The 25,875-nt window shown below is 45.1% G+C and overlaps 1 protein-coding gene and 1 pseudogene across 1 annotated transcript in view; one reads left to right on the forward strand and one right to left on the reverse strand.

Annotated features, from left to right (window-relative positions):
• The window catches only part of LOC148217360 (olfactory receptor 14A16-like), a 470,135-nt gene that overhangs the window by 403,978 nt on the left and 40,282 nt on the right, over positions 1–25,875 (reverse strand). The gene's annotated exons all lie outside the window — the stretch shown is intronic.
• On the forward strand, positions 7,164–8,303 carry LOC148217372 (inositol 1,4,5-trisphosphate receptor-interacting protein-like 1; annotated as a pseudogene).

The raw sequence follows: 25,875 nt of genomic DNA on the forward strand, positions 1-25,875 counted from the left end.
CCCTTGTCCCACAAAGTCCCTGGCAATGCAGGGATGAAGGAAACAGGACAGGCTGTGGGGATCAGGGGCAGGGCACAGCCAGGGATTTGGGGTGGTTGTGAGCCCAGGGCAGGAGCCAGCCCTTGGCCTTGCTGAACCTCATCCAATTGTCCTGGGCCCATGGCTCCAGCCTGTCCAGATCCCTCTGCAGAGCTTCCTGCCCTGCAGCACAGCCACACTCCCACCCAGCTTGGCCTCACCTGGACACTGACTCAGGGTGCCCTCCATGGCCTCGTCCACATCAGCAAGAAAGAGATTTCACTGCCCTGGCCCCAATCCTGAGCCCTGGGGACATCCCTGGATGTGACTCCATTCCCCAGTACTCCTTGGCCTGGATTTCTGTTTTTTAAGGAGCTGTGCCTGGCTTTATTTTATTTGCTGGCAAGAAATGAACATCCCTCTGTGTCTCAGGCAGCTCCTTCTCCAAGGAAAGCAGGTGGGAGTTGGTGCCAAGGAGCTGAAAGCTGCAGGCACAGCCTGGAGGGGAGGGAGCTCAGATTTGCACAAGGCTGCTCTGAGTGCCAGGGCTTGGATGGGGGAAATGGTGGGGTGGGGGTAGGGACAGAGTGTGATTGATTGTCAGCCATAAAGGGTCTTGACTTTCATATTTTTTCATACTGCATTAGGAGGTGTTTGGGATCATTATCAACTAGAGATTGCTGATATCAGTGTATAGACTGGAGAAGAATGAACAGGAAAATAAAAGGTATTCTGTCATTCTTTTTAAAATGTAATGGATTCATTTTCAGTGTGGAATGTGGCTATGAAAGCCCTGCCTGGGCTGTGCCAAGCACGACAGACAAGCCCTGACCCCATCTCTTGGGAACGTGGACCGGTGGCCTCACAGGATGCTCGTGGCTGTCCCCAAGCATTGGAATCTGGGGTGGGAATGGTGAGGGCAGGAGAGCATCAGGAGCCCTCCAGAGCTCTGTGGGGTGGGAGAGGAGGTCACCAGCCCTGGGGCTGGAAGGAAATGGTGTCTTCTCATGGGCCTCAGTGGGAGGGACAGCAGCCACAGCCAGGGGACACAAATCTCATTGCTGCTGGCAGGGGGGGTCCCAGCCCCCCAAGGCCTTTGGTCACCCCCAGTGCAGCTCTCTGAGCCTGGCCTAGGCCTGTGCTGGTTGCCTGACAGACTATACCTGATGCCTTTAGTTTTAAGTTTTCCTTTTCTCCTTGGATGTGCTTTTCTGATGTGCTAGGCTGAGGAAGACAAAACAGTCCTATTCTAGTGAAGAACTCAAGGACAGTTTCTCCAAACTTCAGGCCCTAAGCACAAACAACATGGAAAGGTGGAGGGTGAGTTCATGCAATTGAACCAAAACCTATAAAAGTGTAAGATTTTGTGACCAATTCCTCCTTTCCTTCCATCTTGGAGCCATCTGGGCAGGGGCCACGACTGTGGCACTTGTATTGCTGGGGTGTGGCTTTTGTAGGCCTTTCATAGGCCTCACAATAAATACCCATTTTATTCTCCTTAACTCTGTGTGTAGCCTCTGTTCCAGCTCCTCAAGGCATCAGAGGAGGCAACCCAGATGGGACAGTGAAGGCTTCTGGAAAACCCCCTGGACTGAAGTTCTGCCAGCAGCCCCAAAAAGGCCCAGCAGAGGTCCAGAGGTATCAGAGCCAAGAACCCTGGGGACAGAGGCACGTGAGTGACCGAGTAAAAGGGTATTCTGTTTAGCATCTGGGTTAGGTGCTAGGAGGGTTTGTGGGTTATAATTTTGTAAATTGTAACTTTGTTTGGGGAACCTTAGAGTGCCAAGTAGAATTGTTTTGCTCTTTATCCCTCTTCTTAAAGAGCAGGTTTAAATTGCAGCATCTAGAGCCAGAAGGCGGCGTAGCATTTGTGCTGAGACTCTGAGAGTTGTGAGTTCTACCCCAAGTCTCTGTTTGTGTCTCTTACTCTTTATTTTGGGCATCAGAATGGGTTGTGCATTTTCTGGTGAACATGAGGATAGTGTTATTCCAAGGAATATCCCCTTGGGGTTAATATTGAAAAATTGGGCAAATCTATTCGGGGAAGAGTCTATACTTTCAAAACCTAAACTTATCAGACTCTCGGAGAAAATCTGGCCAACATATGAGCTAGATGATGGAGAAACATGGCCTAAAGTTGGTAGTTTAGATCGAAAATGAATATCAAGTTTAATATCCCGAATACGCGGGGATAGATTCTTTGAAGAATTAGAGTATGCCCGACTTTTTATGGTATTAGCATGTGAGCAGGACCAAGATAAAAAGAAAGAACATATATTAGTCTGAAAAGATAAAAAGACAGAGCTACCTTTCAGCAGTATGTATAAAAACCCAGAGGAGGCGGAGACAGATCTGGTGGCTCCTGCCATGAGGACAGGATCGGTCCCGGCCGCGCTGGGCGGGGGCCCGGGCCGGGGCGTGGGCTCAGGCCGGGGCACGGGCTCAGGCCGGGGCGTGGGCTCAGGCCAGGGCACGGCCCCTCCTCCGGCACTGCTGCAAAGGGGGGCCAGGGGAGCCACAGCTCAGGGGGGCCCTGGGCAGTGAAGGAGGACGAAGGCGGGCCGGGGCAGCAATGGACACTGCCCCCACCACCACCTCCGGCAGCAGCCCGAGGGCTGGGGAAGGGGGGAGGAGAGAGCCAGTGTGTGCAGCCCCTGGCACCCTCCCGAGGGGAGAGGCCGGGGGACAGGGCCTTTTACAGGGAAGGGGGAGAGGGAACCTCCCAAAGGGGAGCGACACCTCCTCCGTTCTCAGGCCTGTGAGGTGCCATGGCAAACCAAAGGCCAGGGAGCTGCCTCGGAAGGTGAAATCATCAAAGATCACAGACACACAGCCCGGCAGCGGAGTCACAACAGGTCTTGTATGATGCTTTCCAGGATTGGGACTAGCCGAGATCGACTCCTGGCTACAACAGAGTCAGACAGCTCTTACTCAAACAACTCTGAGGAGGAAGAGGAGGATGAGGAAATGGACGAGATTATTGCTGCCTTAAACAGGCGGAGAAGGGGAAAGATAACAAAAAAGGTCCTCAGAGAGCATAGCCCAATTGCCCACCACACTAGATCAAAAAGGGAAAGAGACAGAGAACCAGTTTTGCAAGCCCCTTTACTACAGGCAGTTGGTAATCAGGGGCCAGTATATGTGAAAGTACCATACTCCCTTATAGAGTTAGAACAGTGGAAAACTACTGTAGGAAAATATAAAGAGAACCCAAATAAAGTGGCAAAATTGGTGGAACAGGCTATTAACTCACAAATCCCTGACTGGGCAGATTTAAACTCCATGTTAGATACATTACTTGACCCCACTGAGAGACAAATGGTCAATAAAGCCATCATAACCTCAGTGGAGGGGAGCATAGCCAGTGGATTGCTTCAGGGTACTGTCACTCAGATATTTCCCCTTGAGAATCCTGGGTGGGATCCAAATATACCAGAACATATGGCGAGGCTAAAACGATATCAAAGTCTTGTGGTATATGGGTTAAAACATGGAGTACCTAAAGCTATAAATTGGTCAAAGCTTTCTGAAGTAAGACAAAATGATGATGAATCACCATCTGATTTTTTGAACAGGTTAAGAGAAACTGCCATCAAATATACTGATCTAGACCCTGAATCAGCTGATGATAAAGCACATCTGGTTTTGTTGTTTATGGGTCAGGCCTCAAATGATATAAGAAGGAAGCTGCAAAAGATAGAGGGGATCTGAGATATGGAGAGACTGCTAGAGGTTGCCTGGAAAGTGTTTTGAGATAGAGGTTCAACTTAAAGAGTTAAATCCCAACCTAGTAAGAAGGCAACTCAGGAAAGGTCACCCAACAAAGCTTCCCCTACACAGAAGGACCAGTGTGCATACTGTAGAAAGTGGGGACATTGGAAAAAGGACTGTCCAGTGTTAAAAGAATAATCCTCAGTTCCCCAACTCTCAGTAGCACAAACCTCAAGTGGCTCAGGGTCTGAGTGATGGCAACCAAGGGCTATTCCCCAGCAGAGCCCTTGATTATAACTAAGCTGGGGAAATTGACATCAAGTAATTTTTATAGATTGTGGAGCAGCATATTCTATGTTAAATACCTTAGAAGGGAAACTGAGTCACGACACTGTACATGTTATTGGGGTGACTGGGGTAAGAGAAACACAGTTTTTCTTCTACCTTTGGAATTCAAATTGGAGAAGCATCAATTCCTTTACATGCCTAACTCACCAAAACCATTGCTGGGGAGAAGAAGAAGAATTGGAAGCTTGGAAGCTTGTAACCAGACTGTGTTTGGTAACATAAAGATGTGTATTTGTAATGTAACTACAATTAGAGACTGTGGTTTTGTGTATAAACTCAAACACTTGTAGAAGAAATGTTAGAGCAGGCAAATCTGCAGCAGCTGCCAGAAAATGCCAAGGCCAAAGCTAAAAAGATCCTAATAACAGTTCACCATGATGGTAAAGTTATAAAATAGGGAATGGAACAAATTAGGAGCGCAGGAGACCACCACTGGTGGGAAGTTCCTTTTGGCTGGTTCCCCATGGCCACTGGCATTTCCAACGAGCTGCTGCACCCCCTTGTAGTTCCACTGTTAATGCAAATTTGTGTGCTTTGGTAGCCACTTGTTGCCGGATGAGGCAGGTGAAACTCTGCTTTGATAACCAGGTGAAAGGAGCAGGGCTGGCCAAGACCCTCATGAAATAATCAGGGGCAAGCCTGGGTTGGCCTCTGTGTTTGCCACCAAGAAGATCTTATGGCTCCACTGTTGGCTGCAACCCAGCAGGTGTTGGGTGGTGGGGACACACGCCATGCCAGACCTTGATGAAAGGGAGGGGAGGACAGGCCAAAGAGCCTGCAGTTAGTCTGAACCAACCTGCTCAAGTCAGGTCACCTAGAACTGATTGCCCAGAACTGCATTCAGCTGGGCTTTGACCATCTCCACAGATAGAGACTCCACAACCTCTCTGGGCAAATATGTTTCATTGTTTGATTGAAGCAAAAGTTAACATATGGTAGACCATGTAAAACCCCATATATTCCAGGTGAAATTAATTCACATGAAGAGGAAACGTGATTTGCAGTGTTATTTGATGGCTCTAAGTTTCACTTTGCAGAAGCTCCGAAAGCTTCAGAGTTACATCGTGCTATCCAGACCAATAGGACTGGACACCCCTGCACATCTGTTCCAGCCTGGAGACTGGGTCTATGTGAAGTGGTGGGACAGTGATCCTCTGCAAGCCAAGTGGAAAGAACAATTTAAAGTCCTGCTGACTACCTTCACTCTAGTCAAAGTTGCTGACAGAGGACCCTGGATTCACTACTCCAGAATTAAGAAAGCTTCTGCTTCTGAACAATTGTGAAAACAAAGACTGGTGGACATGATAGTTTTTCTTCTGGGTCTAATTACTTTTTCTTTTATATAACATTTGATTGTGTAAGATATTGTTCTTGTTAGAGGTTTATTGTTATTAGGTTTATGTTTACGTTTATTATCAAGTATGTATTTACTAGTATGTATTTATCTAATGTTGGGTATTTATTATTATTGATCACGTATCTGTAATTAAATACCTGTTATTAATATTTAGAATAGACACTCGACAAGGTAAAGGCCTTGTCGAGCCTCTAAAGGGGGGAAATGATGCCTTTAGTTTTAAGTTTTCCTTTTCTCCTTGGATGTGCTTTTCTGATGTGCTAGGCTGAGGAAGACAAAACAGTCCTATTCTAGTGAAGAACTCAAGGACAGTTTCTCCAAACTTCAGGCCCTAAGCACAAACTACATGGAAAGGTGGAGGGTGGGTCCATACAAATTAACCAGAACCTATAAAAATGTAAGATTTTGTGACCAGCCCTCTCCTTTCCTTCCATCTTGGAGCCATCTGGGCAGGGGCCACCACTGTGGCACTTATATTGCTGGGGTGTGGCTTTTGTAGGCCTTTCGTGGGCCACACAATAAATACCCATTTTATTCTCCTTAACTCTGTGTGCAGCCTCTGTTCCAGCTCCTCAAGGCATCAGTTTACAGCCACACTGATTCTGAGATTGAAGTGTAGCTCAAGCAGTGAGGAGTCAAAGCTGAGACTCAATGATCCTCAAGGGTGCCTTCCAACATGGAAATCTATGAGATTGCCAGTGCAGGGCAGATAAAATTCAACCCAAAAGAAAGAACAATGGGAGCCCTTTGAAGAACATTCACTCAAAAGAAGCCTTAACCAGTGCACAGGGGTCACTCTGAGTGGCTGAGGCAGGTTGGGGACAAAGGGTAGGGTTGGCTGCGTTGTGATGCGCTGTGACACCTGTGACATCGGGGGGACGTGTCACAATGGGGGCAGGTATAAAAGGGCCCAGCAGGTAACGCTGGCCCTGCATTGCTTGGGCAAGCGGTGAGTGCACACGTGGAGGGGAGGCTGGGCTGGGGACAAGGGCCGGGGCATAAAAGCTGCACCCGGGGCTGGGTTCTCCCCCTTCATGCAGGGACAGCCCCTGAAGGGAGAGCTTTGGGCAGGCCACGCTGGCGTGGGTAGGCATTGCTGCCTGCCAGCTGTCTGGGGCCCTGTCCTTCCTGCCCTCAGACCCCTGAGGATCCCAGTCCCTGCTGCCCCCACTGCCAGCTGCCTCCCTCACAGCCCCACTCAAGGCCTTCTCTCCATCCTCCTGCAGACCATGAATTCCATAGTGTTGCTTTTCATGCTCTTGAAAAGCCTCATCCAGTACCCGAAGCTCGTGGGTGATGATCAGGATGAGGAAACCCGTCTGCGCATGGAAATGCGTGCAAAATACCTGGAATGGCAGAGGATTAGGCTGGAGCAGGAGGTGGAGCAGCTCACCCTGAAGCAGGTGCAGCTCTTGCAGCTCTTAGCTGTTGCTGGGCTCCTGGTCCTTGTCTTGGTCCTATGGTGGATGGGGTCCAAAAGGAGCCTGAAGAAGAAAACAATGGTGCAAATGAAGAGGAAGTCAGAAATGGGGATGCAAATGAAGAAGTAGAGGTTGGAAATGCAGAAGAAGAAGATGATGCGAATCGGAAGGAAGATAGCAATGATGATGGCAATGTACGGGAAGTCACTAATGTTGCTGCAAATGAAGAAGATAATATTGAAAATGAAGTTGTCAATGAGGCTGCAAATGCAGAAAACAGTGATCTTGCAATTGCAGTCCATGAAGAAGACAATGATTTTGACGATAACGTTGGAAGAACTCTAATGGAACGCATACAGTGGCCTGTACAGGACCTGCAGAAAGGCTGCGAGTGGACAAGGAACCTCATGGATAATTATGCAATTTACTTTGGACATGTCTTATCAAACAGCTTCTACCCAGTCCTGCAATGAGCCATCGGGGTGGGCAGCGCCTTTGAAGGCTGGAGTCCACGTGAGCAGGATGTTGTGTACCAGGTGCTCATCCCCATGACTCCTCCCCGAGGCCACAGCTTCCACCTGGAGCTGGACTCTGCAGAGCAGAGGCACGTGAGGAACTTCCGTGTCCGCGTGCAGCTGGAGTGCACCTGCACCAAGGAGCAGCAGGGTGAGAACATGCTGTGCTTCCTGCACCACCCCGAGGAGGAGCTGAGGAGGAATCAGGATCCCAGCCTCCTAGACACCCTGTGCACCGACTCCTACCTGGATGTGCACAAAACTGCCCGCTGGTTCTGCCAGCTGGTGAGAGCAATCTGGCCAGCTTTGCCTCAGTCACAAAATTGGCATTTAATGCTGCTGCCCTCCAGACACTCCTGCCAATTCAAGGTGACCAATGGCAGAGAAAGCTTCAGGATTGAGATGAAGCTTGGGGTGCAGAGAGGTGACTCAGACATCTTTGTGAGCAGCCAGCCTGGATATGCCAGAACCCCAAGCACTCTGTGGCCTGAGACTTATGCTGTGGCAGAGATGAAATTCTTCCAGCACATTGCCATGCAGGCTCCCCGTGACAGCTTGCACCTCAAATGCCTGAAGCTATTCACGTCTCTTCAGCTGGGCATAGGCTTTTCCACCTACACCATGAAAACCATTGTCATGCACCTCCTGAACACCATTCCTGTGTCACAGTGGTGCAGGAGGCATTTCCTGAGGCGAATGTTTGATATCAGTGAGAGCCTGCGCTTATCCCTGCAAGTGAAACGCCTCAACCACTTTATTGTGGGCAACTGGAGGCTTCCTGAGGAGCTCAGTGTGCCCCAGGATGTTCAAATGGCTGAGCCACCCAACCTCTTCCACCACCTGGCCATGGATCCGGTAGCCTACTCCCAGGGCATAGGCGAGTACCTGGATCTGCAACGTCGACTCCTAGCTGTCCTCAAACCTGACAATTGAAAGAGATTCTCCTGCATAGCACTGTGCGTGTGCTGCTCGCAGCTGGCAGCAGAGAGCCACCTCAGAGTACAAATTTGGTGCTTTAAGGAGAAGAGGATGTGTGCTAAGGCTCTGGCAAAGGTCCCACACCCTCTCCTGCCGCCTCAGCAGGTGGAGGAACACGGGAGGGTTTATTCTACCTCCTTCTATCATTACATTTTCCAAAAAAGGCACCCAGATCTGCATAAAGCCCTGCTGGAATTTCCGCACTCCTGACAATGTGCGTGAAGAGAGAACATGCTGTACATGCAGGGCCAAAGTCACCAAACCCCACCCATAACATGGGGTTGTTCCAGGCCTTTGAGAAGGGCCAAAATTTAAAGTATGAAAGAAGTGGGAATGTGGGACAGAAAAAGATAAAAGAAACAGGGCAGAAAAGACCAAGAGGCAAAACCAGCACTGCTTGGCCAGCATCAGGCAATGGACAGTGTCTCTCCTTGTCCCCAAAAGGGACACCTTTAGGTCAACATTGGACAAACTGTCTTGGAGCTGACCTGAAATTTTGTATATATAAGAATCTAGATGTTTTTTTAATAGATATTTACATCATGTATACAAATTATATAAAAATACGTTTATTAATTATCATATAGAATAGTAAAATACAATGAAACAAAGAATGCATTTATATAAATAATATCAAACACAAGAAAAATGTAATTATTCTATCCTGACAAGAAATAATTCTGGAGAGTTGAATATGTAATTATGTTTAAATAATAACAGTAGAGCACATATTTAGTGTCACTATCTGTTGAGACACATTAATACTGCCAGTGCATTTTTGGCTGGGAAGTTTTTCATAAAGTAAATGTATTTATACATATATTTATTTATATGTATTTATAATGTCATATAGATACTATAGACATTATATATAATTATAGGGATAAAATTTATATTGTATATAATATGTATATTGTATAGTACCTGTATGATGTTATTTTTATATACAAGTAAAACCATATCTTGTGTCGCTATCTGTTGCAACCCATATTAATGGTCTATAGATAGTGCCAACTTGGAGACTGCTTTGATCCTGTTTCAATAAAATACAATATTGCAGAATCTGCATTGTGCAAGACTTTATTGATCTCAGCCAGACCTATAGTGTTGGTAATTCTCACAAGCTGTGGATATGGGCTCATGGATAGACTCCTAGAACTCAACCAGGCTGACAGTGCTGAACTGGTTCTAATCAGAAATGAAGCCCAGCTGCCCCCGGCCCCCCTGATCACAGAATCACAGACTGGCTTGGCTTGGAAGGGTCCTTAGAAATTGCCTTGTTGCAGCCCTGCTGCCAAGGACAGGGACACCTTCCACTAGGCCAGGATGCTCCGAGCCCCACCCAGCCTGGCCTGGAGCACTGCCAGGGCTGGGGCAGCCACAGCTTCTGTGGGCAGCGTGGGCCAGGGCCTCAGCAGCCTCAGAGGGCAGAATGTCCTGCACGTCTCCAGCCTAAGCCCTCCCTGTGGCACTGGGAAGCCACTGGCGCTGGCGCTGTCCCTGCAGGCCCTTGCAAAGAGCCCCTCTGCAGGTGTGTGCCGGGCCCGTGCAGGGACTGAAAGGCTGCGGGAAGGTGTCCCTGGAGAAGGCCTGGCAGAGCCCTGGGGCCAGCAGTGGCACCATGAGGGCAGCAAGCGGGGCCCGGCACGGCCGTCGGGGCGGGAGGGCACAGGGCGGGCGCCGAGGCCCTGCCAGCTGGAGCAGGCAGCTCTGCAGTGCGGGCGGCACAGAGCCCTGGGCTCCCGCAGCTCTGCGTCCCTCACGGCTGAGGCAGCTGCCCAGGCACGGCCGGCTGGGGACACGCGGCCACCCCGGGGCCACCCGCAGGGGGACCCTGCTCTGGGGCCAGGCCAGGCCGCAGCAGGGAGCACCCACGGGGCTGTGCTGGGGAGGGAACGGCTCTGCCCAGGGACAGGGCTCTGGCAGCAGGGCAGCAGGGACAGCAGTGCCGGCCACAGCCACAGGGGGACACATGGCTGCAGTCACAGCCTGACTGCCCTGGGGCAGACCCAACAGGCAGACAGGACACGGACAGGCAGGAGCTCCCATCCTCTTTTTACCCATGCACCACCCTGCACCTGCGTGTATCCTGGGGCCTACCCTTACCCAGGTGCAGCAACCCCTACTTATTTTTTTAAATCAAGTAAGATCGCCTTGGTTCTACTCCTCAAGTACATCCACATCTCTCTGGTTGGCATTCTATCCTTCAGGTGTGCAACTGCCTCTCTCTGCTCATTGACGTCAGGAAATCTGCTGAGGATGCCCTCGATCCCTTTGTCTATGACATTAATGAAGATTTTAAGAAACACTGCTCCCAGAACACACCCTCTAGAGACACCAGTGGTCACTCATGTCCATCCTGACTCTGATGTGTTGACCTCTGAAGTGACCATGCATGCAATTTCTTATCCGTCCAACAGTCCAGGCATCAAATCCATCTCTCTCCAATTTAGAGAGGATGTTGTGGGGATCATGCCAAAGTCTATCCAGATGTCCAGATAAATGACACCTGGAGTCCTTGCCTTGTCTCTTCATGTACTTGCTCTGTCATAGCAGGCCACTGGACGGGCCAGGCAGGACTCAGCCTTGGCTGCCCAGAATCACCTCCCTGTTCTCCATGTGCCTTAGCACAGCTTCAAGGAGGATGTGTTCCATGATCCTCCCAGGCACAGAGGTGAGGCTGACATGTTGATCATTTCCAGAGTGCTCTTTTCTACCCTTTTTTAAGATGAGTGTAGTGGGTTCCCCTTGTCTGAATGCCAGGTGCTCAGTAAGCCATCTATTACTCCCCTTCCTAGTGAGACAGTGGAGAGAAAATACAATGGAAAACAAGTAGTAAGCTGAGATAAAGCTGTTGACTAACGTGAAAAAGCTGAGAGTTTGTGCACACAGAAGTAAAGGAGAAAAAACACTTAGTCTCTGCTTCTCACAGACGAGAGATATTGAGTCACTTTCTGGGAAGCAAGCAATTTCTCTATTCTCTGGTCTTCTTGAGATATTGGGCCTATTGTATCACACACCTTAACAGAGCAGAGTGATACTTCCTAAGGAGAGCTCTGTTCAGCTTAGAAACCCAGCCGTGAGTGGCCTCTAGCTGGAGCCAGAGGTTTATGTATTCCACTCGGGTCCTGGAGAAGCATAACAAGTGAATGGCTGTAGACGTGCTTGCCCCCTCCAGAACATCAATCTTCCCCGTCTCTAGTTGTTTCCTCGTCTTGTTAAAGCACCCTGAGCAGGGGAGAGGGAAACAAACATTTCCAATCATTTGGCTAGCCCAAATCACATCTACCGATGAATAAAGGGTGGGAATTGCTCACAAAGTACTTGCTGACTTTATCTACTCCCCTCTTCAGCTGTTTCTTTTGTGTGGTGATCCTTTCTTTTGTGGGGGTGATGCAAAATGGAAGAAAACAAGCAGAGCCAGCAATCAGACTGCAAGTTAGGACACTGCAAAGAAAAGGGGTGACTGAAGTGTAACAGCAAAATAGGACTCTCCCTAAAAGAAATGTGAAATATTTTAGCAAAATAAAGATTTTTGGTTTTGAGAATTTTATCTTCCAGAGAGAACTCCTTCCATGGCGTATCCCTTGCTCAATTCCAATCTGCTTTGATTTTTTTCTCCCTTCTCCCCTCTTCTGTGCCATGATGGCAACACAGATGCTGACTTAGCATGGAAATTGCTTGGTAGCATCAATGTTCCTGGTGAAATGCTTCCCCAAGGGTGGGAGGACCTTTGCACTACTGCAGTGGTCCAGAGCACCAGCACCTGAGTTCGGCATTCTGCTCTGACTGCGGTCTTTGTAAAAAACCTCAGTGCTGAGCACCTGAGGCTCATCCTCAGCCAGCCTGAACCAATGGCTTCCAAGGGTGGCTGCCCAGCTCTGCCAGCTGGCAGTTTGCTCCTCTGAGCCTGCACGTTTCTCCATGTCTCAGAGGCATGAGTGTTTCTAGACAGACTCCAAAAGCAGCTGTGAGCTGGACACAGAGCCTAGTGCAGTATTCACCACTGAGCAAACACTGAGGGAAGGGCTGTAAGGCACTTAACTTTCAGTCAGACAGACATCAGGTTTATGAAATCTGCGCTGTGAAAACACGAGTGGTTTTCTAACAAAATGTAATGTTCATTGCCCAAGACTCCACCCTCTAAATCAGGATCTCTGCAGATCCAGTCCCAAATTTCCCATTGCCTCCACACGCAGCGGTTTTGGCTGCACAAATGCAGCACTTTTCCTCGGAGTGGTGAGACAGCAGCTCCCCTCCTCCTTTCAGCTAAATTCCCACTGCCAGACAGGTTTTCAGCCCCCTCCTTTGGCCCAAAGCATCCACGTGTATTTGTGTTTTGTCACTTTGAAGAAAACGTAAAAGGACTTATTTTATTAACCGCCAACAGACACTTCAAAGCAAAAATGTAGTTGAGAAATTAATCATTCTGCTCTTCCGAAGTGAGATTTATTATGACTCCTAAAATAAGTTTAAAATTAACCAAAAGCTAAATGCATGAATCACTCTTTTAAAATAAAGTCAGAAAATCAGTGGAAGGTATGTATACTGGTAAAATTAAATCCAAGGACATCTAATTTTCTTCATTTAAGATAATATTAAAGTAATGTGTTGTCCCTTAGCATCTCAGTGGTTTGGGCAAAGTGTTTCCCCTTTAGCAGAAAAGGTTTTGTTTGATAATACTTTCCCAGATTATTGGAAAGATTTGTCAGTGTGTGTGTGTGTGTGTGTGTGTGTGTGTGGAGGGGTTGTCTAAAAAGCCAAATTTACATCCTCTGAGAAAATGCCCATTTTCTGTGTTTACCAGGGCAAAGAAGGCCATTGTCTGGGGACAGACAATGGCTCTGATGGGAATTTGAATTCAGGGATAGGGCATTAACATTTGCTGAGCTGGATAATAAGTGGGAGACAGTTTCACCTAAGGAGTCATATTCACTGATTCTTGGTAGATTTTTTTCCATAGTTCTTCCAAGTACACAATTTGCTGAAAATTGGCAGGAAAATGTGGCCAGCTCCAGATGCAGCTTCATGAGTGTATTTTTCAATAACCATCACTGCCAGTTGCTGCTCCAGGAGCTGGTTCCCAGAAGCTCCTGGGAAGAGGGTGAGATAACACTCTGCTTGCTCCTGTGATCACAGGCCGTGAGCAGGCAGAAGCCATTTCACAGGTAGGACTGTGACCACAGGAGCTCCCTCAATAACCCTGCCATGTTTTCTCAGCCCATTTTCTTGCTTGTGTGCCTGCCTGAGCAAGGATGCTGCTTTCCCAGCTGTGGCCACGCATTCTGCATTGGCCTTGGACCCCATCAGCTCCTTCTAAGTTATTCTCACTGTGTTATAACTTTTTCCACTGATGAGTACATTTTGTGTTTTCCTCAAACTGTGGAGAACCAAAAATCTCACTAGGCAGAACAGCTTTGCCCTTTTCTGAATTATTTTTACACAAGATATGCTTCCCCCCAAGGGCTGGAAAGACTCAGCTTCCCCTAATTAACACTTGCCTAATGCATTAAAGTGTCTTGGAATACTTTTATTTTCTGTCTGCCTTGGCTTTAATTTCAAAAGCACAAAATCTCTGACTACAAATAAATGACAGCTTTGTGCTGCAGGGATAAAGCGCCTGGACAAAAACGCTGCAGCAATATGAAAGGGAAATTCAAACATCAACATCAAGTCCTTAGACACCTTTGAAAGAGTTTCCTGTTCTGCCAATCCTTTAGGGCCAGGCGGTGAGTTCATACAGAGCTTGCTCAGAGCTTACTGACACGAGCAGGCCAGCTCGTGGTGAGGACAGCACATATGCCAGTGGCACCTTGCTGCTGAGTTTACAGCAGAAACCCAGCCCAAAGCAGGCTTCTTGCTTCGAATCTCTTGCCAAAATCGGGCAGGAGCTTCAATCACCTCAGCTTCCAGAAGATGGGGCTGTCCTTCCTCTCACTATCGTCCTGCCTGCTGGAATACTCATCTCACTCATTCTCACTCATCGTGCTCAGCAAAAACTTAGAAGAATCACATTATTGTTCAGGTTGGAAAATATGTCTGAGATCATTGAGTCCAACTGTTACCCCAGCACTATTAAGCCCACCACTAAACCATGTTTCAAAATGCCACACCCACACACCTTTTGAACACCTCCAGGGGTAGTGACTTGATCACTGCCCTAGACAGCGTGTTTCAATGCCTGACTATCCTTTCAGTAAAGAAATTTCACCTAATGCCCAATCTAAACCTCCTGTTATACAGCTTGAGGCCATTTCCTCTGTTACTTGTTACCTGGGAAAGACACTCACCCCACCTGGCTCCACCCTCCTGTCAGGGAGTTGTGGAGAGTGAGAAGGTCCCCCTTGAGCTCCTTTTCTTCAGGCTGAATCTCCCCAGCTCCCTCAGCTGCTCCTCATCAGACTTGTTCTCCAGACCCTTCCCCAGCTCCATTGCCCTTCCCTGGACACACTCCAGCCCCTTGATGCCTTTCTTGCAGCAAGAGGTTCAAAACTGAGCACAAGACTTGAGGGGTACTTTGGTACAGAGATTGTTTGCACGTGGCTGTCCTTCCCTAGCCCACAAATAATTGTGTCGTGTTTGCATGTGTTGCTGCTCTGGAGCTGGGCTGAGCAAAGATGGTGGTGTCAGCCCAAAGAGAGATTAAATGATTGTGGAGGAATTTCTTTATCACTGTGATAAATGTGATTCGTGCTAATTAAGTTGTAACTATATTCACAAAATTGTATTTAGATCAATGGAAGACAATTGTTACAGAGTGATGGGGGAGATGGGTGAGACAGGGCAAAGGACATCTCCCAGATGTTGGGAGTTGAAGAAGGAGGTTGGAAGAAAGTCAAACAAGAATAGTAGAAGGACGTAGGTCTGACAGGCAGCATCTAGAAATAGAAAGTTTTGACCTTGAAATGGGCCAAAATGGAATGATTCCAAGCATGGGACTCAATTAAAGTCTTGTTATGGAAAACATCTGCTCAGTCACACAGGGCGCCTGCGCTACCTGCAGGTCACACCTCGGTCACTGATGAAGATGATGAGCCTTCATCGGAAATAAGACCCTCAAAAGGATGAGAGACCCCCTAACCCATTAGTAGAGCATGCACCGTACACACAGTGATGGAGATTTTAGGAATAGAAACTAGGAGGAGTTTTCTGGAAACTTCTGTAGCCTACAGTCAATAAGTGGGATTGTTAGCCTGGATGCTTTGGTACGAGAGGAATGGGAGCCACTCCCTGTACCCCGGTCAGTTTTGCTTATGCTTTATACGAACCTCAATTATACTGAATTACTTACTGCCAAATTTTGTATATTCTTAAATATATGCACTTTGATTGTTTCATCTCCAATACTTTAATTGTCATCTCCAATACTTTGATTGTATTCATTTTGTTACTATTAAATTTGATCTTGTCGCTTGATAAATTGGAAAAATAGAACATCATTCATAACAACTTGATGCCGAAACCCGGGAACTCCAGTCCAAGTGAAGAGTGGCTGGATTTGGGAAGGAGCTCCCCACCAGTTGTTAAGGTGGTTCCGAGGCTAGATCAGGCTCTCTTGGAGAAGGAGTTCCAAATTAAAATAAAGCATAAGCAAAAGAAGCTCGCTACAAGGAGGCATGCCAGAAGAAGGCTCCTGTGGGAACGCCGGCAGAAAGGGAAAGGTGCCCGTAAAACGTCCTGTGCACAAGAACCCTGTGCGAAAATGGGCTGTGTGAGTACCATGGGGTTGGGTAAAGAGGGCGGCTGTGTGCTTGTGTGTGAGGAAGGTCTGAATGGGGAAAGCAAGTGAATACCCCCGGAGGGACCATGAGGGAAAGTCCCAGCCCGAGAACTCACAGGAAAAGTCTGTGCGAAGGGAGCTGATGCTCGGAGAAGTGATTTAAGAAGGGAGTGAACGAGTCAGGTTCAACTATCTGTTGGGAGGATAATAGATGAAAGTTTCACTACGTGATTAAGAAGGATTGTGGAGAGTGGCCAGAAAGAGAATTTGGGGAGAGAATAAAAGGAAAAGAAGGAATTAGGTGGGAAACAAGTGGTTGGCAAAAGAAGTGAGATTGGTATATTAAGCGAAGGAGTTGAACCGCAGAACGAGTGAGAGAGAGCAAGGGAGCTGTTGCTGCCAGAGATGGGTCAGAGGAAAAGTAAAATCTCCGACCCAGGGGTTGTGAAGTGTGAGAAAAATTTGCAAGAACCCGGTGTGCCTGGGAACCGAGAGGGGGTTCCAAGAAGGGGAGCGAAATTCCTCAGGACAGCCCCCTGGGGACAGTGTTACAATACTGGGGTACAAGGGAATCCCAAAGAGAAAAAAGTAAGCAGAAAATTATACAGTACTGTATGTTTGAGTGGACTAAAGAAAAGATTTGTGCAAATAATTTGTACTGGCCAGAGTTTGGATCATTTGAGGATTGGATTTGTCAAGTTTTAAATCTATATGTGAGTTCAAAAGAATGTTTTAACCAGGAGGAAAGTGAATATGCTGCTTTGTGGCTTCTAAAAGTGGGGGGGTGAATTTATAGTTCAAAGTCAGGAAAAAGAAAGTTATTCATTATACCCTTTGCAAACTAAAGGACGGGCAGCAAGAAGGGACTGGCTAAAGCCATGGGACCCGTTAGATCACCTCCCACCCCCATACAGACAGCCTGGCCAGCCTGTCCAGCCCCTGGTCCCTGATGCACCCCCTGTTCAGGACGAGCCAGTAGCACACAGAACTAGAGGCAGAAGGGGACAGGAGGAAGAAAGTGACAAAGAGGATGAGGGAGCAGGAAGGGAAGATAGATTATACCCTCTTAGAGAGGTTCCAATGGCCAATCTGGCCCCAGGACAGGGACCTATTGGTTACGTGAGTGTTCCCCTGAACACTGGGGACTTTAGGAAATTTAAGAAAGAGATGGGCAAGATGCTAGAAGATCATATTGGGGTAGCAGAGAAACTAGATCAGTTATTGGGACTGAATATTTACACCTGAATGGAATTGCAGTCTATTTTAGGAATCTTGTTTACAGTGGAAGAAAGAGAAATGATTAGACAGTCAGGAATACGGGCTTGGAATAGAGATCATCAGGGGCCAGACCAGGGAGATCAGAAATGGCCTATGGCAGATCCAAATTGGAATAATCAGGAGGCAGAACACTGGCAAAATATGAGGGATTTCAGGTGGATGATTATCCAAGGAATTCAGGGAGCAGTGCCCAGGGGACAAAACATAGGGAAATCTCTGAGTGAGCACCAAGGGAAAGATGAGTGCCCAGCAGAATGGCTGGAGAGACGAAGAAAGGATTTGCAATTGTACTCAGGCATAGACCCTGATACACCAGCAGGGCAGGTTCTGTTAAAAACACAATTTGTAGCCAAGTCCTGGGGGGACATCAGGAAGAAGCTGGAGAAATTGGAAGATTGGCAGGATAGGGGGCTTCAGGAGTTGTTAAGGGAAGCACAAAAAGTGTATGTTAGACGAGATGAAGAAAAGCAAAAAACAAAAGCCAGGATCCTAGTGGCAGTAGTTAAAGAAACACAAGCAGCCACAAACACAAAGAACCTAGTAGGAGAGTATAAAAAGAAAAGATCAGGACTTCATTCAGAGAACAGTAGACCTATGTGCTTCTCTTGTCACAAAAGGGGACATTTACAAAATTCTTGTCCTGTTTCCAGGAGTCCAGGTCCTATCTGTTTCTATTGTCACCAAAAAGGACATGTGCTGAAAGTCTGCAAAAACAGACAGAAGGATGAAAAGATGTTTAGAGAGGATTAGGGGGGTCAGGGGCTCATTTATTTAATGGGGACCAAAACATCAAAAGAGCCCTTGATAAAATTAAAAGTAGGTCCTCAAGGTGAAGAAATCACATTTTTAGTAGATACAGGGGCTTCTAGGTCCACAGTAAGAAAACTGCCTCAAGATTGTAGAGTTAGCTCCGAGCACGTCCCAGTAGTAGGGGTTAAAGGGGAAGTTTTTCAGGTTCCCGTAATTAAAGATGTACAAATAGAATCTGATATGAGATTCGGGTTGAATGATTTATTACTAATACCAGAGGCAGATGACAACTTATTAGGAAGGGATTTAATCATAGCCCTGGGAATTCAAATAAAGCCCTGTGAAGGACAACTTAAAATTTATTCTTTAACTGAAAAAGATAATCAGGAAATTAGTGACACAGTGTGGTATTCCAGAGAAGTGGGAAAATTAAACATTCAGCCCCTAAGCATTGAAATACAGAATCCAGAAATCCCCATTCGAGTAAAACAATATCCAATATCACTAGAGAGTGGAGGGGATTGAAAGCAATAATTGAGAATTAGAGGCACCAGGGGATATCAGAACCTTGCATGTCAGCACATAACAGCCCCATTGTGCCTGTAAAGAAGCCTGATGGCAGTTACCGACCAGTTCAGGATCTCAGGGCAGTCAGTCAAAGCACCATTACTCGTTTTCCTGTGGTGGCCAATCCATATACTTTACTAAGCCAATTGGCCCCTCATTATACTTGGTATAGTGCAGTGGATTTAACAGATGCTTTTTGGACTTGCCCTCTGGATGAGAGTAGCCAGGACTATTTTGCCTTTGAGTGGGAGGACCCAGACACAGGCAGAAGAGAACAGCTTAGGTGGATGGTAATACCCCAAGGTTTCACTGAGTCACCAAACCTTTTTGGGAGAGCATTAGAAGATCTCTTGAAGTCTTTTGAGTTACCAAAAGGGATTAAGTTGTTACAGTATGTAGATGATTTGTTATTAGCTGGAGAAACTGAAGAAGACACTAGGAAGGGTACTATACAGCTTTTAAATTTTTAAGGAGAAATGGGCTAAAAATATCCAAGTCAAAGTTACAATTCGTGGAGTCAGAAGTACATTATTTAGGTCACTGGATCAGTAGAGGGAGAAAAAAACTAGACCCTGAAAGGGTTTCAGGAATATTGAATATGGGACCCCCGAAGTCTAAAAGAGAAATTAGACAGTTCTTGGCTCTTCTGGGTTATTGTAGGCAGTGAATAGAGGGATTTAGTGGAAAAGTAAAATTCCTATATGAAAAATTGACTACAAATCACTTAAAATGGACTGAAAAGGATCAGGAAAATTTTGAGCAAGTTAAAGAGGTCCTGCTGCAAGCTCCTGTCTTAAGACTTCCTGATTTAGACAGGCCATTTCAATTATTTGTTAATACAACCTATCAAAGAGCTTACGGAGTATTGACTCAGGATTGGGCAGGAAGCAGAAAGCCAGTGGGATATTATTCTAAGTTGCTCAATCCGTTCCAAGGGCTGGCCAACATGTTTACAAGCTCTTGTGGCAATGGCATTGTTAGTAGAAGAGGCTCGAAAAATAACTTTTGGAGCACCACTGGAAGTATACACTCCCCATAACATGAGAGGAATTCTTGCTCAAAAGGCTGAAAAATAGTTAACAGATAGTCTAATATTAAAATATGGCGGTATCTTGATAACCTCTCCAGAATTAGAGTTGAGAGTGGCAAACATACAAAGCCCAGCGCAGTTTCTGTATGGGGACCCAGGGGAAAAATTAATACATGATTGCATAGAGGTCATAGAATTACAAACAAAAATATGTCCAGATTTAAGGGAACAGGAACTCTGGACAGGGCAAAAATTATTTATTGATGGATCATCTCGTGTGGTAAATGGGAAAAGAAAATCTGGGTATGCTATAATTAGTGAAAATAATTAGAAGTAAAAGAATCTGGTCCCTTTAGCTCATCCTGGTCAGCACAAGCCTGTGGACTTTATGCATTACTCCGTGCATTGTTGTTATTAAATGATCAAGAGGCAACCATATACACGGATTCGAAGTATGCTTTTGGGATTGTGCATACCTTTGGATAGATCTGGAAAGAAACACCCAAGGAAAAGTATTAATACACTAAGGTTTAGTAAGTAAAACACTTGAAGCTTTAAAAGGTCCAAAAAAGATAGCAGTTATACATGTAAAAAGACACCAGAGGGGGAGAGACATTAAAACAAGAGGAAATAATTTGGCTGATGATGCAGCAAAAAGGGCTGCCCTAAGGGAAAACAACAGTGTAATTATGACTTTTAAAGAGATAGAAACACAAACTGAAACACCATACTTTTCTTTAACAGAGATAGAAGCTATAAAGAAACTAGGGGTAACCATGAAGGAAGAAGAATGGATTCTACCTGATGGTGGAAAAATAGTCCCAAAACCTATAGCCCAACAGATCCTGGACAATTTACATCGAAGAACTCACTGGGGCACAAGAGCACTTTGTGACCACTTTTTAAAATTTTATGGGTGTATAGGAATATTTGAAATTGGAAAACAAATCACACAAGGATGTCTCACATGTCAGAAAGTGAACAAAAAAGTGTTGAGGAGTCCTCCCTCTGGAGGCCATGGGACAGCCTATCGGCCATTCGAAAAGATCCAAGTTGACTTTACTGAATTACCTAAAGTAGGCAGGTGGAAATATCTGCTGGTTATAGTAGATCAGTTGACTCAGTGGGTAGAAGCATTTCCTGCAGCGCAAGCCACAGCTCAAACAGTAGCCAAAATTCTGATGGAGCACATTATTCCAAGATTTGGATTAGTACAAGTTATTGATTCAGATCTGGGCACTCATTTTACTTCAAGAATAATTAACAATTTAAGCCAAGCACTAGGAATTATCTGGGAATATCATAACCCCATGGCATCCTGAAAGCTCGGGATGAGTTGAAAGGATGACTCAAACTATTAAACAACAGCTAACTAAATTAATGATAGAAACTAAATTACCATGGACCAGATGCCTTCCTTTAGCTCTGTTAAATATAAGAACCAAGCCCCACTCTGAAACTGGGATCTCACCATATGAGATGTTATATGGATTGCCTTACCCCCAAGGCATGACAATGGATCCCTCCCTGGTCGGGGACAAAACCATTCAGGGGTATCTTACAACCATCGCAAACAATTTAAGGGAATTAAGAGAGAAAGGCATTTTAGCACAAACCACTCCTCTCGATTTTCCAGTACATTCTATCTGACCAGGACAGCATGTGTTGATAAAATGCTGGAGAGGAGAAAGTTTAGAGCCTCAATGGGAGGGACCATTTTTGGTTCTTTTAACCACAGAAGCAGCAGTCCGAACAGCAGAAAAAGGCTGGACTCATGCTTCACGATTAAAAGGACTGATACAAAATAAAGATTGGAAAATTATTTCAGCACTAGGAGATCTAAAAATCAAATTAAAAAGGGAATTTAAAAGTTGATTAAATTTCTATCCAGATTCAAAAACATAGAGAAATTGAAATAAATTCATGATTAGGTGGAAAGGAGTACTTGGTGCCAAAAAGCTACAATCTATAAGAAATTGACATAAAATCATTGTATCTTGGGACAAAAGGGGGAGATATAATATGTAACGGGAAAGATATTATTGTATGGTGTTAGTGCTTGAAATATCAATTGAAGTTGTTTTGAGAAGTACATGTTTGGCATTTAGACATCCTGCACTGGCTGCCAACTGCAACCTCATTGATTTTGGAGGCTGAACAACTCCAATGGGAAAGAATCAGACGCCTCCCTGATCAGTGGGAAAAGCCCGGGAGGATTGAAAAGCTTCTCAGGAGCTTCTGACTGCCAACATTAACTGATTTATTTGAGGAGCTGCAACTCCAGAAGAAGAGACTGGTAACACCTATTATTGAGGAGGCCCAACAACAATTAACACATTGGGAATGTAATAATCATGGCTTAGAATGCTGCCCTTGCATTTGTATTGCTTGTACCTGTTGTTTTAATTCGTGCTGGAGGGTAAATAGGGCAAAAGAAAAAGAGAGACAATTGAGTTGTTGAAGTTGTTTAGAATGTGTACTTGGACAGCTAACAATAGAAAGATTTTTAATGACTTTTACGCTTAACCATTGAGACAACAAAATGGGACCTTTTTTTGCAACAATTCAACTAATAGAGAACCAAGACCAACTACTCCTTGCCATATTAGCTTTTGTACAGGCTAAAGAACAAACAGTCCATAATATTATAGACCAGTGTATTATAAATGACAATTGTTGTGGAGAAGAAATCTATGTGCCACGTCATAGATTTGTTTCAGCAGCTGATTAGCATCGTGAGTGTATCTATTGGTGGCAACGAATATTTAACTACCAACCCCGATTTCATAGCAGAAAGAGACCAGTAAAAAGAACTGTTTAATTGAAGCAGTGTGAAAACAAATTTTGTTGCAGTTGGCATATCTCCGGAGCTTTAGTGGATCAGGAAAATAGCTGATCAATCTAGGGAAAGAGATAGGGCAGTGTTGCAGAACTACAAAGAATTGATGCCATCTTTGGAAAAGAAAAAGCTAAAATGGCTTATATGAGCTTTATGAGGCCAAGGATGCCAAAAAGAGACAAATCCCAGGATAAAAGCTTTGCTACCAAGAAGACTGACATCTCGGCCCTTGGTTGCAATCCAAGGGGCCTTGAGACAGGTAGAAAGTTAAAATTCCTGAGGATTCTTTTCATTGTGCTTGCTATAATACCCCTGGCAACTGGCCAAAGCCATAAAGCTGCATGGAGTAGAAAAGAACAAGCCATGAAGGAAAAATTTCCAAGACAACAAGCAGCACAAAAGCCAGCAGTAAAGAAACAAAGAATTCCTGATCCCTGTGACAAATGCAATCATTCCATGTGGGTCAAGGATGAGATAGAATTAGTTTTTGTGGCACAGCTACATGTTAGTGCTGCCTGTTACGATCGTAGCAGCTTCTTAGAAATTTGTGTGAAAAGTCCAAAATTATATTGGGTGAGAAGAAATTTGGGATTCAATGGGTGAGCTCCTTATCCTAACAATGATCAACTTTGTCCTAGATATTAAAATTTCTTGTGTTTTGAAAAAGATAAGAAGAGAAAAGAGACAAAGAAAAAAAATTAGGTGGAAAACAGAAAGAAACAATGAAGGATAGGAAAAAGATCAGAGGGAAAGAGTCAGAGGAGCTGGATGAGCTATACAAGCAATTAAAACAGCTCTATGGCGACTGGGATTTGCCAACTTCAAACAAAAATCTGTTTGTAGATCTGATGCAAGAAATTGACACAGAATTTGGATTATCTAAATGTTTTGTTTGTGGAGGACTTAGAATGGCTGAAAGATGGCCATGGAGAGGTGAGGGTTTAGCTCCAGAACAATTTTTAAAATGGAATCATACACAAATTTTAAGACATTAGAGCAGCCTGAGGGTTGGGTTCTGAGTCATCAAGTCATTGGAACAGTTTGTATAACTCGGGAAGGGAGAAAATACACTGAAGTGGTAGGATATACTCCTTGCCTATTTACTTTAGTAGTAAATTCAGACAATAACACAAAGACCTGGCGACCCAAGAGTCCTACTGGATATTGGGGAATAGCAAAAGAAATGAATTGTGAGTAGAATAACCAAACTGATTTGTGCTGGCATAGCAGTCCTGGAGCTAATCCTTACCAATCTATAAAAGACTTAAAATCTTATTGGGAACAACCAGAAAACACAGAAAACAGATGGAAGGCCTCTGATGGAATATATTGGATTTGTGGGCAACGAGCATACAGTGAACTACCCTGAAAGTGGGAAGGAACTTGTACCTTAGGAGTTCTATGACCCTCCTTCTTTGTCATACCAAGGTCTAAGGGCAATATACTAGGAACACCACTTTATGAAACCTTAGAAAGAAAAAAAAGAGAATTAAATCTCGACTTTCCGATGGCAGGAGGAAACCAAAAATGCAAAGATGAAGAATGGCCTGCAGAAAGAATTATAGCATACTATGAACCTGCTACTTGGGCTCAGGATGGGTCTTGAGGATATAGAACTCCAATTTACCTATTAAACCGGTTGATAAGGCTCCAGGCCGTAGTAGAAGTCGTCTCAAACCACACAGCGGACGCCTTAAAGTTGTTGGCCAAACAGCATTCACAAATGCGAGCATTTGTATATCAAAACAGAATTGCCCTAGACTATCTGTTGGCAGAAGAAGGAGGAGTTTGTGGGAGGTTTAATGAATCTGAGTGCTGTGTGGAAATAGATGACCACGAGGAAGCCATCACCAAACTTGCTGACGAAATTAAAAGAGTGGCACATGTACCAGTTCAAAAATGGAATTCTATCCTGAAAGCTGACTGGTGGGATAATCTTTTTGGGGGTGTGTGGTGGAAAAAATTAGGATTCATGCTATTGTGTTCTGTTTTAGGTCTATTGTTTCTGCCTTGCATGATACCATGTCTAATCAGACTAATACACTCAGTAATTCAAGGAATGCAACTTACAGCCATACCTATAGATCCAGAATTAACAACAAAAGGAAAAATAAACTCCTTGATGGTACTGAAAGCACAATCCACTTGCACTCGAAGGAGAAAAATCAAGAAAATAGTGACTGAATGCAAAGAGAATACCCTGGCATGAGAAATGTTAACCAAATTTGAGAAAAAGTGTGAAGAGCTAGATGCCACATGAAAAATGTTAAAAAAATTAAAAGCTAGTATAAAGAAACATAGACAATACGAAGTAGCAACTTTTTAGAGCACGAATCAATATAATCAAAAAGAGAAATGGGGGAATTGTGATAAATGTGATTCGTGCTAATTAAGTTGTAACTATATTAACAAAATTGTATTTAGATCAATAGAAGACAATTGTTACAGAGTGAGAAGGGGGAGATGGGTGAGACAGGATAAAAGACATCTCCCAGATGTTGGGAGTCGAAGAAGGAGGTTGGAAGAAAGTCAGATAAGAATAGTCGAAGGACGAAGGTCTGATAAGCGGCATCTAGAAATACAGCTTCAACCTTGAAGCTGTCAAAAATGGAATGATCACAAGCATGGGACTTAATTAAAGTCATGTTATGGAAAACATCTGCTCAGTCACACAGGGCGCCTGCGCTACCTGCAGGTCACACCTCGGTCACTGATGATGATGATGGGCCTTCACCGGAAATAAGACCCTCAAAAGGATGAGAGACCCCCTAACCCATTAGTAGAGCATGCGCCGTGCAGTATAGTTACGTAAATTTTAGGAATAGAAACTAGGAGGAGATTTCTAGAAACTTCTGTAGCCTACAGTATATAAGTGGGATTGTTAGCCTGGATGCTTTGGTACGTGAGGAATGGGAGCCACTCCCCGTGTCCCCGGTCGGAGGGGGGCCCCTCCCCGGTCGGTTTTGCTTATGCTTTATACGAACCTCAATTATACTGAATTACTTACTGCCAAATTTTGTATATTCTTAAATATATGCACTTTGATTGTTTCATCTCCAATACTTTAATTGTCATCTCCAATACTTTGATTGTATTCATTTTGTTACTATTAAAAACTTACTATTAAATTTAATCTTGTTGCTTGATAAATTGGGAAAAATAGAACATCATTCATAACAAATTCTTCAGATATTTCTTTTCCTTATTTACCCTATTTTTTTCTGACGCCATTGTCATCAATTTTCTGGTCTAATACAACCCTTGGGAAATCTTCTCCTTCATGTTTATCAATGAGACTCACTAAAAGTAGCAGAAACTTTGGAGTTTGAATCTGACTTGGAAT

The sequence above is a fragment of the Sturnus vulgaris genome, unplaced genomic scaffold (genome assembly GCF_052056855.1).
Source record: "Sturnus vulgaris isolate bStuVul1 unplaced genomic scaffold, bStuVul1.hap1 Scaffold_85, whole genome shotgun sequence".
Classification (NCBI taxonomy): domain Eukaryota; kingdom Metazoa; phylum Chordata; class Aves; order Passeriformes; family Sturnidae; genus Sturnus; species Sturnus vulgaris.